Source organism: Oryctolagus cuniculus, chromosome 4, assembly GCF_051225735.1.
Source record: "Oryctolagus cuniculus isolate XC-2025 breed Fujian yellow rabbit chromosome 4, ASM5122573v1, whole genome shotgun sequence".
NCBI lineage: Eukaryota > Metazoa > Chordata > Mammalia > Lagomorpha > Leporidae > Oryctolagus > Oryctolagus cuniculus.
In genome coordinates, this window is record NC_142870.1 from 51,473,242 (window position 1) to 51,491,664 (window position 18,423).

General features: G+C 37.2%; 1 protein-coding gene and 1 pseudogene across 5 annotated transcripts in view; one reads left to right on the forward strand and one right to left on the reverse strand.

Annotated features, from left to right (window-relative positions):
- EPHA6 (EPH receptor A6) overlaps positions 1-18,423 on the forward strand; it is a 1,031,027-nt gene that overhangs the window by 329,724 nt on the left and 682,880 nt on the right. The window lies entirely within an intron of this gene.
- LOC127493986 (coiled-coil-helix-coiled-coil-helix domain-containing protein 2 pseudogene) lies at positions 10,113-10,706 on the reverse strand (annotated as a pseudogene).

Here is an 18,423-nt window from a genome sequence, read left to right on the forward strand (position 1 = left end):
TTTGAAAGACAGAGTTACAGAGAGAGGTAGAGACAGAGAGAGAGAGATCTTCCATCTGATGGTTAACTCCCCAGATGACCGCAGTGGCCAGAGTTGTGCCAATCCAAAGCCAGGAGCCCCTTCTGGTTCTCCCACACGGGTGCAGGGGCCCAAGGACTCAGGCCATCTTCCACTGCCATACCAGGCCATAGCAGAGAGCTGGATCAGAAGAGGTGCAGCCAGGACTAGAACTGGCGCCCATATGGGATGCCAGCGCTTCAAGCCAGGGCTTTAATCCACTGCACTACAGCGCTGGCCCCTAGGCTTGGTGTGTTTTAATGCTTAGTGTTCCATATGGAAAGGGTCTTAGCTGAAGTCACCATTTAGATTTGATACTCCTGACAAGAGTGTATCTGGGAAAGGGATGCTGGTGACTTACCCTCCACATCTTTCTAAAAGCAGAATTCAATTTGTTTTATAACATTTATGCATTGAATAGATGCCAGCTTTAGAACGGGAGCAGAGTCCTTGCCTCCTTCTTGTATGTCAAGAATATTTGTCAGATCATGGAAAGAACAAAATGCCCAAAAAAAGGAAAGTGACCAGTGTGGCAGCGTGGTCAGTCAGGAAGTTTTGATGCCAGGTATTTATAAACTGGTAGAGAAATGTGTCATACTTTAACAATCTCTAAGTCTCTACCAACAAGAACTGTCTGAATATAAGGTCTGATTCTTACATGAATGAAGAAAAAAATAAAGATTTGTTAAATGAAACATAGTTCACAAATACCAAGCTGATTAATCTGATTAATAAGATGCTCAAAATTACATGATCTTTCACAGTTTACTTCTCTATTGATGTCACAATTTAATTTGTGGAAATTGAAAATGGCACCAGACTCAACAGCCTATGTATTTTTCTTTATTATTTTTCATCTTGAGATGTGTCTCAGCATGAATGTAAACAATCTGAACTCATGCAAAATAGCTTTTTCCTTGATGTTCCCCCCAAAATGTTAAGAATTCTAGCATCTCAGAAGATTGTCATTTTTTTACTTCTATATATTGTTTTCAAATGGCTCTACCCAACCAAATTGAAATCAAAGCTCTCTAGGCCTGTTCTCGTCTGAATCTGAGTATCATTGTCTTCAAACTCTGTGATATGTAACTTCTAATAAAATCTTATATAGCTGTTCACATGGCTCCACAGCAATGTGCGCTGCTACTCTGAGAATCTCTAGACATAGAAAAGTGACTTTCCTAGGCCATTTTCTAAAGCTATCAAACTGTAATCACTTAGAGAGTTGACCAATTCAGAAGTTATGACCTATCTAGCTTCAAAAACTGATAGAAAGACAGGCAAATCTGGCTTAATTTAAAACATACAGGGAGATCATTTGCACTGCTTGCTGGAAAAGCAAGAGAGGAATATAATTTATATTGAAATTTTATATGTGAATTTAATTGCTGAACAGTGCACTGCAATTGATAGTTTAAGTACTAATTATTTTATGCAATTATATTTAATTATTATAATTGCTATTCATATCTTAGTCCTAATAGGGAGACAACAAGGGTCTTTTTCACAAAATTATTATATTCTCTTCATGCTAGAAAACAGAATGGGAAATTCACATTTATTTAGTTGCAATAAGTTATTTGCCACTTTATATATCTCAAAATGAAATAAGTTGCTAATTCTCTTTTAGTGTAGATATTTTTGAAAGGGACAGTTTATGACAAATGCTGTGAAACTCTTTGAAATTAGAGAAAGATAGTGGAGACATTTTATGTGGATTGTGGCTTTATACTTTTCATATATTTACTTGTAGATCACAACATAAATTCACATCATTGTTCTGTAGGTCATTACTATATAAAAAAAGAATGGCTAGATGTGTTTTTTTACTCTCAATTTATAATATGTGGCAATGTATTCAGCCTAGCAAATGTATAAATTTTATCAGATTTGAAAATATAATAAAAGGAAGGAAAATGGCACTCTGCAGTAACTAAAAATACATTCTAATTTATTGCCTCATATGATCTGAGTTTAATTTGTTTACATTTCATAAGGGAAACACCTATTTACCATGTTTTCTTTGTTACAGTACATATAAAACTTAAGTATTGTGTTTCAGTCTTAAACATTCTGTACTGGATTTGAAATTCATAATGGACTCATTGGCTAAACAGAAATTTTCACAAGTAAAAATAATTTCTATAAAATTAAGGACTTCAGAGTTACTTTTTTAGATAGTAAGGGAAATCAAATTCAAAGAAATTGTAGTTATACTTTTAGAACTAAGGAAAAGATAAAAATATATTTTGGAATTATTGGGTGTTTTTTTTAAACTTTATTTAATGAATATAAATTTCCAAAGTACAGCTTATGGATTACAGTGACTTCCCCCCCATAACGTCCCTCCCACCCGCAACCCTCCCCTTTCCCACTCCCTCTCCCCTTCCATTCACATCAAGATTCATTTTCGTTTCTCTTTATTTACAGAAGATCAGTTTAGCATACATTAAGTAAAGATTTCAACAGTTTGTTCCCACACAGAAACATAAAGTGAAAAATATTGGGTGTTTTTAACACTTGATTATAGACACTAATAATATCTAAGTTTATACTGTCTTAGTAAGTATAGCCATTTGCAAAAAACTGTGTATTTTTATAGTTATTCTCACAAAGCCATGTGATTAAAATATTTCTCTTCTCCTTGTTTTACTGGGACAGCAGTCATAAGCCAACACTGTCTCAAGAAGTTTGGCTTGTATGGTTCCCATCTTGATCACTTCTCAAACATTAGAATGACTTGTAAAATAAATTTTCCTCTAATGTTTCTTTGAAAATATGGAAAATTCCATTGTATAGGAAATCTTTATCATTTTCCACTCTATATATTAACTCCAAAGGGAGCTACCAACAAAAACTGAAACCATTAATATTAAAAACCAGATTTATGCTACTATGGACCAGTGTCTCCATAAACATGAATATTAAAATCTGTTGAAATTTGTGTACACTCAATCACTGTTCTTAGGACAGTTCCATTCAATGTCAGTGTGGTCCCAAGAATGTGGGCAAATTAGACTGTTTGGAATAACCACTTATAAGCATACATGTTTTCTGTGTAGGAATTTGATAGAGAGGTTTAAAAATATAGACTATTTCCAAGAGAAAAAAATTGAATGTAATTTCAAAATTTAGTAGCTTTGTGACCTTGGAAAACATCCTTAGTATTTCTAGACTTCAGTTTTCCATTCTGTAATATTGCACTACTAATTATGTTAGAGGATTATTGTGACAATTAAAGAGAATGACTATTATGCTTAATGAAGACTGACTATATACTCATTGACTGTTATCTATTTATTGATGTTTTAATTTTTCTATTGGTGGGGCTGGCATTGTGTGGCATAGCAGATTAAGCCTGGGGTGTCTGTATCCCATTTTTCAGTGCCTGGGATGGAATCCCAGCTACCCTGCTTCCAGTTCAGATCCCTGCTGATATGCCTGAGAAGGCAACAGATGATGAAGTGCTTGAGTTCTTGCCACCTATATGGGAGTCCTGGATGTAGTTCCTGGCTCCTGGATTCAGACTGGCTCAGCCTAGGCTGTGTGCAGGCACTGGGGCAGAAAACCAGTCAATGGAAGATTCTCTCTCTCTCCATCTTGCTCTCCCTTCTCCTCCTCCTCTCTCTCCTTCTCTCCTTCCTCCCCCTCACTGTGTCTTTCAAATAAATAAATAAATAAGTCTTCAAAAATAGTTTGCTGTTTCTTTCAAGATGACTCTGTGTTTGTGTCTGCTCTGCAGTTTATTAGGATAAAGAAATATTCACCATTTGAAAAAAAAAAGCCCAATTCACATGTGTCTATCTTATGAAACAGTGGTGTGATAGGTATGCAAACATCTGATTCTTCTCTGGGTGGGGATGTGGGGATGAGGGACACCTGACTTGATTCTGGCTTGATTCTGGTAGGTTGAGAGCCACTGTGGTAGGAAATTTGGTTTTCCAGAATATTCTCAATGCTTTTAAATTAATATATTTTTGGCTTAAAAGGCATTTTTTGATTTGACATATCATCACCCCTGTAACTTAACTAATGTAATTGTATTTGTAAAAGCATAGTTTTGATTTTACAAGTCCTTACAAGTTTTACTCTCCTTAATTTTTAACTGTGTGTCTGTGTGTAAATTCAGATTTTACTCATAGCCATTTGTGGGGCTAAGCATGGGTATATAATAGTGAATGCTGGGTTGGGAATGATACATGGAGATCAAAATCTCAGCTACATTAGTACATGAAAAGTATTCCCTAACCTCCAGATGCATGGCTTCTATGAATTGTCTTGGAGCACTGGGCTTATGCCTGAGCAAAACTTGGGCATGCTAATATCTCCTTGATAAAAATTTTGATTCCTATACTTTTTTTTTCAGTGAATCTGAAAGAAAAAAATACATCTCCAAATTTGATTGAATCACTTTGCTCAGTGTATCCAGCAACAGCAGCAGCAGTAACAGGGCTTAGCTACTAGCATCCTCTTTTTAGGAGTTAAAAAACTAGTTACGAATGTTATTGATGAGCTATTCAATATCAAGTATGCATTCTTTATGAAAGAAGTCTTATTATAACACTGAGCAGTTCTACTCAGATCTGCTAGTTACCACGGGGAACACACCTGCCAGAATAGGTCTTGGATCAGATTTAGCTGCATTTCTTACTTCATCACTTGTTGGCTCTTTTGAAGTTATAGGGCAGCCAACCACAAAAACAATTTCCGAAAATATCGATGCTTAACAGGTAGAAATGCAATGCAATGCAACTGTGTTCCATAAAATGATTCAAGGAACTAGACCTTTGATATCACAGCTCCAGCCTGTAGGTTCTCAGTCTTCCTCATCCACTTGTTAAAGTAAGAGAACATGGAGAAGGCCCATTAGCTTATTAAGTATCTTGACCTGGAATTGACACAGTCACCTGTATTCAGTTGCAAGAATAAAACAACAGATTTACCTAGTTTAAAAACTGAAGCTGAGAAATATAATCCCTGGTTGTATAGCTACTTCCTAGTGGCAACTCTACATTTGGAAAAGAGTACAGATTTTTGGTACATATTTAGCCATTTCACCAAAGTCTACAGCTTTAAAAATTAATTTCTATAATTCAGATACTAATTGAAAGAAATACTACCCCTGAAATCGATAGGTAATGAAGATTAATGAAGACAATATGCATAAAATAGTTGAGATTTGTGAGGGACATGCTGTAATCATCCTTATTCGTGGATTTACCATATATAGATTATCTTTATCTGTTATCTCTCTTCAGAATGCTGTAGGATTTCTGTCCCATTCATTATGTTCTTTCCTACAGGAGTAGTTATACCAAATTCTTCCTTTATATACTTAAGGACTCTGTCAGGAAAACAAAACAAAGCAAAACAAAAAACAGCTACTTTTCTGAGATTGAAAACAGCTCTTTTCAGCGAGTAGAAGTGTGGCTTCTGTTAGAGTAAGAGCAAAGGAATTCCAGCTCTGCCTTCATAAGGATGGCCAGAACCTCCTCTGTGCTGCTAACACCTGCAGCAATGGGAGATTGGAGCCAGTCACAATAATAATCCACTCTGAGCGACATTTCATCCAACATTTGACTTTTTAACTTGCTTCTGTGTTCCAAAATGCATGCTTGCTGTTAATAGGTGCTCTCTTGATTGTTGCATCTCATTTCATATTGGTAAACTATATTGCCGTATTTTAAAAATAATAAAATTATCAGAACTCTAGCAATGAATATTTCCAAAAGGTTACAGATAAGAGTGGCTTGCACAGAATTGAATATTCCCATCACACTATCAAAAGTAAATAGTAACTTTTAATTACTTTCCTGTCATAACAACTATTTTCTCAGTTTTTAAGTGGAAGAACAAGCAACAATAATGTAATGTCTGTTGTCATTGTCTCTTAAAGATTATGTTGTCACATTAGTTTAACTTCAAAGTTTAGAAATGTTAGTGGTAGGCAGTTCTTTATCTTGAGTTATTAACATATCTCAGTTATTAAAATCTGGTTATTTTAGATTTCATTATTGAGATATAAACAAGAAATAGAGAAAAATGTCAAGTGTATATCATTCTGATTATTTTTATAACTGTAAAGTTCCCTTAGTTTTGCTACAGAAACATTTATTTTAGTTCTTTCACATTTAGTCTTCAATAATTTTGTGGGGAAATTTTCAGGATAATGATGTTCTGGGGTCAAGAAAAGAAAAGAAGAAATTTAATTTGTTGATATACTTAAACATAAATATTTTAGACCTCATTAAATGAATGTGATACAATGAAAATGGTAAAGAAATCTGAGTAAAGAAATCTGATCTTTAGTCAAACTCCTACCAAGATGAGTGAGATCATGAGTAAGATACCTGTAATTTGGAATTCTTGGTTTTCTTATCTTTAAAATAGGGATGAAAATTCACATTACCAATCAATTAAAAATTACATAAGCAAAAAAAACCTGCCATAAAACCAGTAATTTCTCAGAAAACTAGTACAATAGCTTTATCTGTGGAGGAGGCATTCCAAGATCCTCAGTGGATGCCTGAAACTGTGATCCAAATCATATATAAACTATTTAGTTTTCATATACATGCATACCTATCATAAAGGATAATATCAATTAGTCATAGTAAGAGAATACTAACAATAATCAGCTAGAACAATTTTAACAATATACTGTAATAAATTATCAGCATCACTACTCTTGTACTTTGGGACCATTAAATAAAATACGGATTACTTGAATACAAGTCTGTAGTACTAAAGTGGTTGATTTATAGCCAAGAAGGCTAGTAACAGAGAGGAGGCTAATATAGATGGCACAGATGTTTTAGACAAAAGAGTGGTTCATGTCAAGAGTGGGATAGAGCAGGGTGATACAAAGTTTCATGTGGCTACTCAGAACAGTCCCCAGTATAAACTTTTAAATTGGGGTGGGGGAGAGTGGGAGGGGAGGGGAGGGTTTCCATCTTCTTGTTCACTTCCCAAGTGCCCACAGTGGCTGGGACTGTCAGGCTGAAGCTGGAAGTTGGGAACTCAATTTGGTTCTCACACAAGAGTGGCAAGGATCCAAATCCTGGAGCTGTCACCACTGTTTCCAGAGTCTGCATTAACAGGAAGCTGGTATCAAGAACTGGAGCCAAGACATTAACCCTAGTATTCCAATATAGGATGCAGGTGTCTTAACCACTGTGCCAAATGCCTGCCCCTATGAATTTTTTATTTAAGAATTCTCCAATGGGTGATGTTAAAGCTCAGGTAATGAAGAGCAAAAACACAGATAAGAAACTACTATGTTCTTTTTAATCAAAAACACTGTCACTCCCCCTCTTCGCGGAGGAACGACACAGGACCCTGCGCTGTTCTTTTGTCTGCTCGGCCCTCCCCGGGTTTGCTGCTGGTTCTTCCCGGGTTGGCTACCGACCCTTCCACCTCCGTGGAAGGGCGGTTCCCCCTGCCACTTTCCCCACTTCCGCGGGGGAGCGGCACACCGCCGGTCGGCTCTCTCGGGGGCTGCTCAGGTGTTATTCGGATAGATGTTCCTGGTGCATGTTGTCTCTCTCCTCCTTTATAGTCCTCTTCCACCAATCCCAACTCTGCTACCCACACGCCGAGCACGCTGCTCTCCTCCAATCAGGAGCAGGATCAGCTCCTGCAGGTCATCACTCAAGTTGGCGAGAGGCAGCTGTGTAAAAGCTGTTTACTCCTCTCCCAGCACCATATTGTGGGAGAGCAGATGCATAGAATAAGTCTTAATTCCAGTAACTTAGTCTAGTCCGAGTTGCTCCCCACAAAACACTTTCTTATCAAAAGTAGAATTGCTACAGGAAAAAGTAAAGCAGCATTCTGCTTTCTATAGAGGTAGTGCTCTCTTCCTTTTCAGGGTTATGTGTCACAGGCTGATTATGTCTACCATTATCCAAACTCCCCTAAACTAGTGAAATTCCTGATTTTTAGGTGGACTTGTAGATACTTCAAACATGATCAATTTTCCTAGCCTTCCTTTTAGCTGTTTGACCATGTGACTAAGTCTGACCAAAGGAATGTGTGAGGGAAACTGATGTGTGTAACTTCTGGGATACTTCCTGGAGTGTTATCACTTGAGGGGCTTGTTTAAAAAACAAAAAACAAACAAACAAAAAAAAACAGATGGCTAATGTGAAGGCAGCATAATTTAGTGGGTTCAGCCACTATCCAAACACCTGGAATGGGATCCTGCCTCTGCTGTGGATCCAGTATTCCTGCTAATGCACTCCCTGGGAGGCAGCAGATGACAGCTTAAGTCCTTGGACCCCTGCCACACACTTAAAAGACTTGGATGGAGTTCCTGGCTCCTGGTTTTAGCCTGCACCAGCCCTGGCAGTTCTAAGCATTTGCAGAATGAACCAACAACTGGAAGATGATTTTTTTCTGTCTCTCTCAGTTACTCTGCATTTCAAATAAAAATAAATAAATAAACTTAAAAAATAAACAAATATCTGAGATTTAGCCCATAGCTACAGTTCATGTTGAGAGCAATTTAGGGGTTTGCCTCTTTTGTAATTAATATTTTAAAAAAATGTATTTTGGGGCCAGCATTGTGGCATAATGGGATAAGCTACCACCTGCAATGTCAGCATATCATATGGGTGCCGATTCCAGTCCTGACTGCTCCACTTCCTATCCAGCTCTTTGCTAACTCACATGGGAAAACAGTAGAGTCTCCTACATGCTTATCAGTTATAAATATTTTGGCCATCTCCTGCCCCCTCACAGGTTGCATGTTAGCAAGAAGCTGGAATAAGAGTAGTGCTGGCGCTAGAACCCAGACACTCCAAATATGGGATGTCAGCGTACTAAGTGGCACCTTCAGCGCTGCTCCAAGCTTCTGCCCCAATAAATTTTCCTTTCTAACAGTTTCATAAGTGATGTTAATGATTCTGGTTTAGGGACTGTAATTTGAGAAACTTTGTCTTGTGATCTTTTCTTCTACCCTAATGATAATGGATGTGATGATTCCTGAAGCATATGGAGCCATGAATCCAAGGGTCCATCCTAAGTAAGGCAGATAAGATGCAAAGGGCTCAAAACCTAATATGTAGATATTAAGACCTTTTGAGATAGGGTTTTAACTCAATAATACTGTTATTTCTAATTCTGATCCAACAAAGTGATTTTAAATATATCTGAATATGTGGAAGAAAATAATTCGTAAAGTGTGTATATATGCATGTAACTTATGGAGATGTAGTTGTATATTCAGTTTTTCATGGCAAAGGTAGATTTAGAGTAGCTTAAAAATGTAGTGTTGCAACATATATATTTTAAGTCTGTGAGCATTTCATAGCAGTACATAAAATGTGTTCAAGAATAATGATTAATAGTGAGATTTACTAACTTGTAAGTACTGAGAGAGTTTGACCTTCAACCTCATACATCATGATTTTTCTAAACCACTGAATATAACTCAGAACAATATAAACTTATTGATTATGGTGAGCAGGGCATTTAAATTCTTAGTAAAGCATGCAAAATTAAAGTCAATATATTCAGAAATTTCTTATTGAAAGCTAAGATCCTTGGAACATTCTGGCCTCTTTTACTTGATTTATTATTCTTTAAGGTTTGAATAATGAGCAGTAGCTTTCATAATAAAAATGTCAATTTTTATTGAAAACAAACTGATAAGTCCTGAATAGGGCATAAGGGATATGACATAGGCTTTAGATTTTTGTATTCAAATTTAGACTTCTTTTGAGAAAAACATAAGTCAAAGAGTTTGTTACTTGTTAACAAACATTCCAGAATTTAAGTAACTCACAGTTAAATGCCACATTTCCCAATATTTTTCTTCATTGCAGTCCCCTGAGAATATCTACAGTAAGAAGCAATCTAAATAAAATTCAAATTCAACATTTAAATTGAGAATACTCAGATTCCAAATTCCAATTCTTTTTTTTTTTTTCTTGGAAGAAAATCACTTTATTCCACTCATGAACAATAACATTACAACAGCTTGTTCAAGAGACCAAACATCTGTCCAGCCCCAAATTCAGTATCATCTCAATGAATTTCCACACAGCAAAGATGGCCTTTCTGGACTAGGGAAGCTCTTCAAATGAGATGACAGGCTGACCAGGCGGCTTTACACTACCGATTACATCTGTATGCTAAAGTAACTTGGTCATGAGATCCAATTTTCTGCTTCATCCTGAGCTTCTTGATTAGACTAACTGGTTTGGAATTCTGCACTGTCTCAGGACTTCATTGAAACCCTCACAGAGCTTAACGTCACTCTGGTTCTGGGCACACTCCAGAAACTGCTTTATCTCGTAGGAGCAAGGGCCAAACTGCTGCTGCTGTGCTAACTGGGCTCCCTGGGGCTCCTGGTAAGTGATGTCGGGCCTCCAGGGCTCAGCACTGCTTCCTCGACTGAAGCCCCCAGTGATGGTGTGGCCCAGCGTGTGCCCAACAGCAGAGCCCACGGCCATACCAGCTGCAGTGGTGGCCATCTGGGCCATCAGGCCTGGCTGTCGGCGTGCCACGGCGGGCGAGCCGACTGCAGATGGTGCGGCTGCTGCTGGCGGCTGAGCTGCTGGCGCTGGCCTCGGGGCAGCTCTCATCTGAGGAGCCCGGCTGGCCAGAGGGGACATGCGGGAGGTACGGCTGTGGCTTCCACGCAGCATCTTCACGGCCAAGCTACTCGGCGTCTCCGAGGGTGAAACTCTACCAAGAGTTCAAGTGCTTCGGTGAAGAAGGTCCAAATTCAAATTCTAAATTCAAATATCCAAATTAATATTCTAAGTTTGGTGTTATCCCACTAATGTTTCTTTTTAAAACAAAAATGTTTTGATATGAAAAGAAAAAGAGAGCTTAAAAACCCAAAATATTTTTTAAAATATAAGTTTTGGGTATTTGCAGTTATGTATGTATTCTGCAAAGAATATTAGGTTATCTTCAAAAATGACATATACAATAAAGCTTTAATAAAAGAAGAAAATGTATACAAGGAAAACATAAAAGGTGTACAATTTGTTAAAAAGTGATGTAAAAGTAGCAAAACTAGAAATAGCACATTTTATCTGAATTGTGGTAATTTATATATAGAGTATAAAAAGAAAAACCTTATTATATGTGAGAGAAATTGATATCTTGGAACTTGATTATTGTTCATAGTCATTGTCTGTATGCCTGTTGAACAGTGGTGTTTCTACTTTTAATTTGTTGATCTCTTTATTTAGTAGAACATTAAGTCCTTGATTATATGGAAAATTAAGTGTTATTATAAAAGTTAAAAAATTACAAAAGAAGAGGAAGGAGGGAAGTTTCACTATATTCTTAGATGGTATTTATGAACTACTTGCAATCTGTTCTGTTTATATTAATAAAAAATTTAAATAACTTATCTGTCAAGATTGACATCATTGCCAAATTTTTCTTCCTCTCAATACAAACATAGCAGTTACATAATAATTGTTACTTTTTTCAGAAGGAAGGAGATTCATCAGCCCTTTCATTTAAAATTGTTTTTAATTTAAGATGTAAGGGGGGGTGAGTATTTGCTCCTCGTTGCTTAGATACCCACATACTGGATCAGAGTGCTTGGATCAAAGACCTACCTCTGCTCTCCATTCTGCTTACCTGCTAAATGTGCAGTCTGCGACACAGCAAGTGATGACTTAAGTAACTAAGTTCCTGTCAGTGAGATAGTAGACCTGTGGTGAGTCCCTTGCTCCTGGTTTCAGCCTGAACCAGCCCCAGCTGTTGTGGGCATTTGGGCAATGAACTGATTATTGGGAAATCTCAATATCTATCTCATCCCCCCCCCCTGTCTCTTGATCTCTCTCCCTCTCTCTCTCTTTCTGTGTCTCTCCTGCCCTTCTGCCTTTCAAAGAAGTAAAATCATTATAGGTTTTTAAAAAGCAAATAAATTGAAGAGCATATATAACTAACATACCCAAAAAGAGGCTTTCAAAAAGGTAACGGTTATTAAATTACATCTGTGGACGTGAATAGTACTGTGGATATGAATAATACCAGAGTTGATGCCGCATTTCTGTTCCTGTCAAGTTGAAATTTTCAAAAAAGTAGAATAAAATAAAGTGTTTTTAGGAATGTGAATGTGGAAAACTCAAGTCATGAGAAAAGGGGACAATAACAACACTATCGTAGTGCTTACTTTATACAGAACAGTCTTCTAATTGCTTAATATAGTAGAACTAATATAGTTCTCACTACACCTTTTTATTTATTTTTATTTAGTAAATATAAATTTCCAAATTACAGTTTATGGATTACAATGGCTTTCCCCCTCCATAATTTCCCTCCCACTCGCACCCCTCCCATCTCCCGCTCCCTCTCCCATTCCATTCACATCAAGATTCATTTTCAATTATCTTTATATACAGATGATCGATTTAGTATATATTAAGTAAAGATTTCATCAGTTTGCACCCACACAGATAAAATACTGTTTCAGTACTAGTTATAGCATTACTTCACATTGGACAACACATTAAGAACAGATGCCACATGAGAAGTAAGTACACAGTGACTCCTGTTGTTGACTTAACAATTTGACACTCTTGTTTATGCTGTCAGTAATCTCCCTAGACTCTAGTCATGAGTTGCCAAGGCTATGGAAACCTTTTGAGTTCTCCGACTTCGATCTTATTCCAACAGGGTCATAGTCAAAGTGGAAGTTCTCTCCTCCCTTCAGAGAAAGGTACCTCCTTCTTTGATGGCCCCATTCTTTCCACTGGGATCTCATTCGCAGAGATCTTTCATTTAGGTGTTTTTTTTTTTTCCCCCCCCAAGAGTGTCTTCGCTTTCCATGCCTAAAATACTCTCATGGGCTCTTCAGCTATATCCAAATGCCTTAAGGGCTGATTCTGAGGCCACAGTGCTATTTAGGATATCTGCCATTCTATGAGTCTGCTGGTCACTACACCTTTTTAAGGTGGTTCGTATAATGCCCTAATTTTTGAATAAGGAGATTGCAGCACTGGAGATCAATATCACCTAGATAGCAAGTATCTGAACCAAGGATAGAAATACCTCTGGTTCCTGAGTACATGCCATAAGTATACCATAATTATACTTTTATTCTACACTGCTAAAATATCTAAACAATTCAGTTTTCTTATTGGATCTGATAATTTCAAATTATTTGGAAATTATCTCATTTCTAGAACTGTTAAATGTAATAAGCTTAGGTTGCACTTTAACTTTTTTAAATATTTGTTTATTTTAAAGGCAGAATTATAGAAAGACACATACAGAGAAAGAGAGAGAGAGAGAGATTCCTTCCGCTAGTTCACTCCCTAATTGGTGACAACAGCCAGAGCTGGGCCAATCTGAAGCCAGGAGCCTCTTCCAGGGGCCCAGGGACTTGGTCCATCTTCCACTGCTCTTCCAGGCCACAACAGACAGATGGATCGTAAGTGGAGCAGCCAGGTCTCAAACCAGTGCCCATATCAGTTGCCAGCACTGCAGACTACAGCTTTATCAGCTATGCCACAGCACCAGCCCCTGCAATTTAACTTTTGACTTGTAGTATTAGTTAAATCTCCTTGCTTTTCTACATGATTTTTAATTTTTTTTCCATTTTTATTTATATAAGATAAACAAATTTCATGTATTTCTTGTATACATATTTAGGAGCATAGTGATACTTCTCACTCTAACATCCCTCCCACCACTCTCCCACTCTCTCTCCTCCTTCCTTTCTTATTCCTTCTTTTTTATAGATTATTTTTCATTTATTTGAAAGAGTTACAAATGGAAGTGGAGACAGAGAGAGAGAGAGAGGTGTTCCATCCACTAGTTCACTCCGTAAATGGCTGCAATGGCTGGAGCTGAGCTGGTCTGAAGCTTGGAGCCAGGAGCTTCTTCCAGGTCTCCAATGTGGGTGCAGGGGCCCAAAGATTTCTTATTCTTTTAATTTTTCCAATGCATTCATTCAGTTTATTTTATACTCAAAAGTTTAACCCTCCACTAAGTAAATAATTCAACAATTAGGGACAATAATAAACACTATTCCTCAATAGAAGAGACATGGGCTGTAAGCAATAATCAAATCTCAATTTTGCTCATATATATTATGTGTTTTTCTTTTATTAATTAACACTAATCAGAGAAATTCATGATATTTATCTTTTTGGGGACTGTCACATTTCACTAAGTATAGTTATTTCTAGGTGTATCCATTTTATTGCAAAAGATAGGAATTCATTCTTTTTCATGGCTGAGTAGTATTCTGTGGAATGTATATAGCATGATTTCTTTATCCACTTATCAGCTAATGAGCATTTGAGTTGATTGCATATCTTAGCTATTGTGAATTGAACTACAGTAAACATGGAGTTATAGATAACTCTTTAATATATTGATTTTATTTACTTTGGGTAAACTCCCAGGAGTGGGATGGCTGGATCATGTGATTATATCTATTAGCAGGTTTCTGAGAGATCTTTATATTGTCTACCACAATAGCTATACTAGTTTGCTCTCCAACCAACAGTGGATTAGGTACCTTTTTTGCTACATCATCACTAGCACTTATTGCTTTTTGATTTTTGTGAGTCATTCTAACTGTGGGAAGGTGAAACTTCATTGTGGCTTTGATTTGCATTTCCCTGATAGCTAGTGATCCTGAACATTTTTCTATCTGTATGTTGGCCATTTGAATTTTATTTTTGAAGAAAGACCTGATCAAGCCCTTTGCCCAGTTCTTTATTGAAGTTTTTTGTTGTTGTTGAGTTTCTTAAGCTCTTTATAAATTCTGGATATTAATTCTTTATTAGTTTCATAGTTTAAAATAATTTTTTCTCATTGAATCAGTTGCCTCTTCACTTTGTGAGTGTTCCATTGGCAGTGCAGAAGCTTCATAGCTTGATATAATCCCATTTTTCTATTTTTGATTTGATTGCCTGTGCTTCTGGGGTCTTTTCTAAGAAGTCTTTGCCAATGCCAATGCTGTGCAGAGTTTCCCCAATGTTATCCTCTAGTAATTTGATGTTATCAGGTCATAGATTTAGATCCTTGATCCATTTTGAGTTGATTTTTGTGTAAGGTATAAGAGAGGGGTCAGGTTTCACACTTCAGCATGCAATGATCCAATTTTCCTAGCATAGTTTGTTGAAGAGATTGTCCTCTCTTTGGGATTGATTTTAGCTCCTCTGGCAAAGATTTGATGTGTAGATTGATTTCTGGGGTTTCTATTCTGTTCCATTGGTTTACATGTCCATTTTTGAAGCAAGTGTCAGGCTGTTTTTGTGATAACTGCCCTGTAGGATACCTTAAAAACTGGTATTGTGATGCCTCCAACTTTGTTTTTGTTGCTTATAATTGCTTTAGGTATTTGGGATCTTTTGTGTTTCCATATGAATTTTAGCATTGTTTTTTATAGATATGAAAGGCATGCCCTTGGTATTTTTATTGGGATCACATATAATCTGTAAACTGCTTTTGGTAGTATGGGCCTTTTGATAATATTAATTCTTCTAATCCATGAACTTGGATGGTTTTTTCCATTTTTATTGTCTTCTATTTCTTTCCTTAATGTTTTATAATGTTCATTGTAGCGATCTTCCACCTCCTTGGTTAAATTTATTCCAAGATACCTAAAATTTTTGTAGTTATCATGAATGTCATTAATGTTAGAAGTTCTTCTGGGAGGAATTAAGATGGTAGAATAGGAGGGAGCTTACTGCTCTAGTCTAAGAGAAGATAGTTTTAAAAGAGTGGAGAGAATGCAGTCTCAGGAAAGAGTTAGGGAAAATGGCAGAGAAAACTGCTTACAAATTAAAGGGACATTGTGGACCTATGTGGAAGGTGTAGACACTCACAACTCAAAAACCCAGCAGCTGAGAACCTCAGCACCAGCTCTGGAGTGAGGTGAGACCAGTCTGCAGCAGCCCAAGCCACTGGCAACAAAGCTGTGGTAAGAGTCTGGAGGGAATCCTGCTTAGAGCCCTGTGGGGGACAGTATACCAGCTAAACTAGAGGAGAAAAAGGAGGTGCTCATTTCTCTCTCCCCAACCACCCTGCAACCAGTGTCCTGTAATAAGCCAGTAGACGACAGGCACCATTTTTGATGTACTAACAGCTTCAGCAGCTCATGTCCATGCGCCCAGCAACCAGCCAAGCAGAGATGCCCGGGTCTGACTGGGAGAACTGGCAGGGGGTTGAGTGCTCCTGACTGTGGGAGGTTTGAATACATGGACTGCAAAAACACTGTGGCTGTGTGAGAGGGCTCAGTGTGAGGCTGGGACTTTGGGCATCCACCGTGGGAGGCTCCATACAATCAGGGCTCCCTAATATTTCTGGTGAAGGTCATTGCTACAGAATATGTGCCTACACTGATGACCACACAGATCCTTTGTGTGGTTCTTGTGGCAGTAGAGATGAATATTATACCCACTTGGGCTAGTACACAGGCACTGGTCTCCTTTGAGGAGAGGAGGTGAGCTGAGACTATGCCAACAGAGTTAAACAAACCTCCCCTCTGGAAAAAAAAAAGTGATTTACCACTCCCAAACTGGTTGTCACCTTGGATACTCCCTTCACCCAGGAGCATTGAACAGGACTCCCAGGCTATGCCTACCACACACCTCTAGATATTTGCTGAAAAAGCAGACACTCCACTAATCCACAAAGGCATAGTCCAAAGATTAAAGCCATCACAGGAAAATAAGAAAGAAATCAACTATTATCTCCATAAATATTGAGTAATAAATGTAGCAATTCAAGAAACAAGAATAAAGACAACATGACAAGCACAAAATAACACAACCCTTCAGTATTGGAATGTAAATATGAAGAGACTGAAGAAATGCCAGAAATGGAATTCAAAAAAATTGATCATAGGATTACTTAAAAGTAATCAGAAACAAATCCATGAACTAATGAAATCTGTACATGACATGAAAGAAAATTTCTCCCATGAAATTGACATTTTAAAGAGAAATCAAAATGAAATATTGGACATGAAGAGTTTAATAGAACAAATAAAAAAATGCAGTGAAAAGCCTTAACAACACAATTGGTGAACCAGATGAAAGAATATCCAACTTAGAAGACAAATTGCAGGAAATTTTACATTCAGACCAAAAACAAGAAGAGATTAGAAAATTAAAAAACACTGTTGGAAATCTTCAGGACACTATCAAATAACCCATTGTATGAGTCTTTGAAGTTGCTGAAGGCATGGAAAGTGAGAAAAGATAAGAAGGGCTTTTTAGTGAAATAATTACAGAAAAACTCCCTAATCTATAAAAAGAAAGGGATGTCCAAGTACAGGAAGCACATAGAACTCCTAATACACATCACCAGAAAAAGTCTTCACCACAACGCATTGTAGTCAAACTCCATCCCACTCTTGGGGATTTACCCAAGGTAATTGAATTCAGCAAATGAAAGAGTTATCTGTACCCCCATGTTTATAGCACCTCATTCACTCTAGCTAAAGAGACATGAAATCAAACCAAATGACCATCAACTGAAGACTAGATAAAAAAAATTATGGGCTATGCATACCATCAAATACTATACAGCAGAAAAAAATGAAATCTGGTCATTTGCAACAAAATGGATGAAACTGGAAACAACATACTTAGTAAAATAAGCCAGTTCCAAACCGACAAATACAGTATGCTTTCCTTGACCTGTGATAATTAATAGAGAACCTAAAAGGAAATGTGTAGTAGTGAAATTGACACTTTGAGAAGCAATGACTTGAAATAGCCCTTATTTGACTGTTGAGGAACAGTTTTTTTTTTCCTACTATTTATTGATCTCTTTACTTAACATGGAGTTAATCACGTGTATAAAGTTAATTGAAAATAGATCTTAGTAAGAAATAGTGGTGGGAATAAGAGAGGGAGAAAGAAGGGGTTGGGAGAGTGGGTATGGTGGGAACAATCACCAGGTTCCTAAACTTGTGATTATGAAATGTATGAATGTATGAAGTTTGTAACTGTAAAACTGCATAGTTCTGCATACATTCCTATGGGATTACTTCTTAGGGTACAGTTTAAAAACTTGCCATGGGACCCCAAATCCCCTTAAGCTAGTTGGTAAAAATAACATTTTAAGTGTTAATGTGATCACATGGATAGAATTTATTGTTAAATTAATCATATAGATAAAATTAAGTGTTAAAGTGATCATATATATAGGATTGTTTGATAATAATATTGGATAGAATTGAAAAGGAGTGAATGCTCCAATATGGGAAGCAGTCCATAAAGCCAACTCATACATAGAATGACAGTTGCTTTAAGTAGCACTCTTTCCTCAGAATTGGTCCTTAAGGCATTCTGGTCTTGCTGAAAAGCCCATGAGAGCATGCCAAGCATGGAAAGCCATGACACTGTGGCAAAAGTGTCCTACATGAAGGAC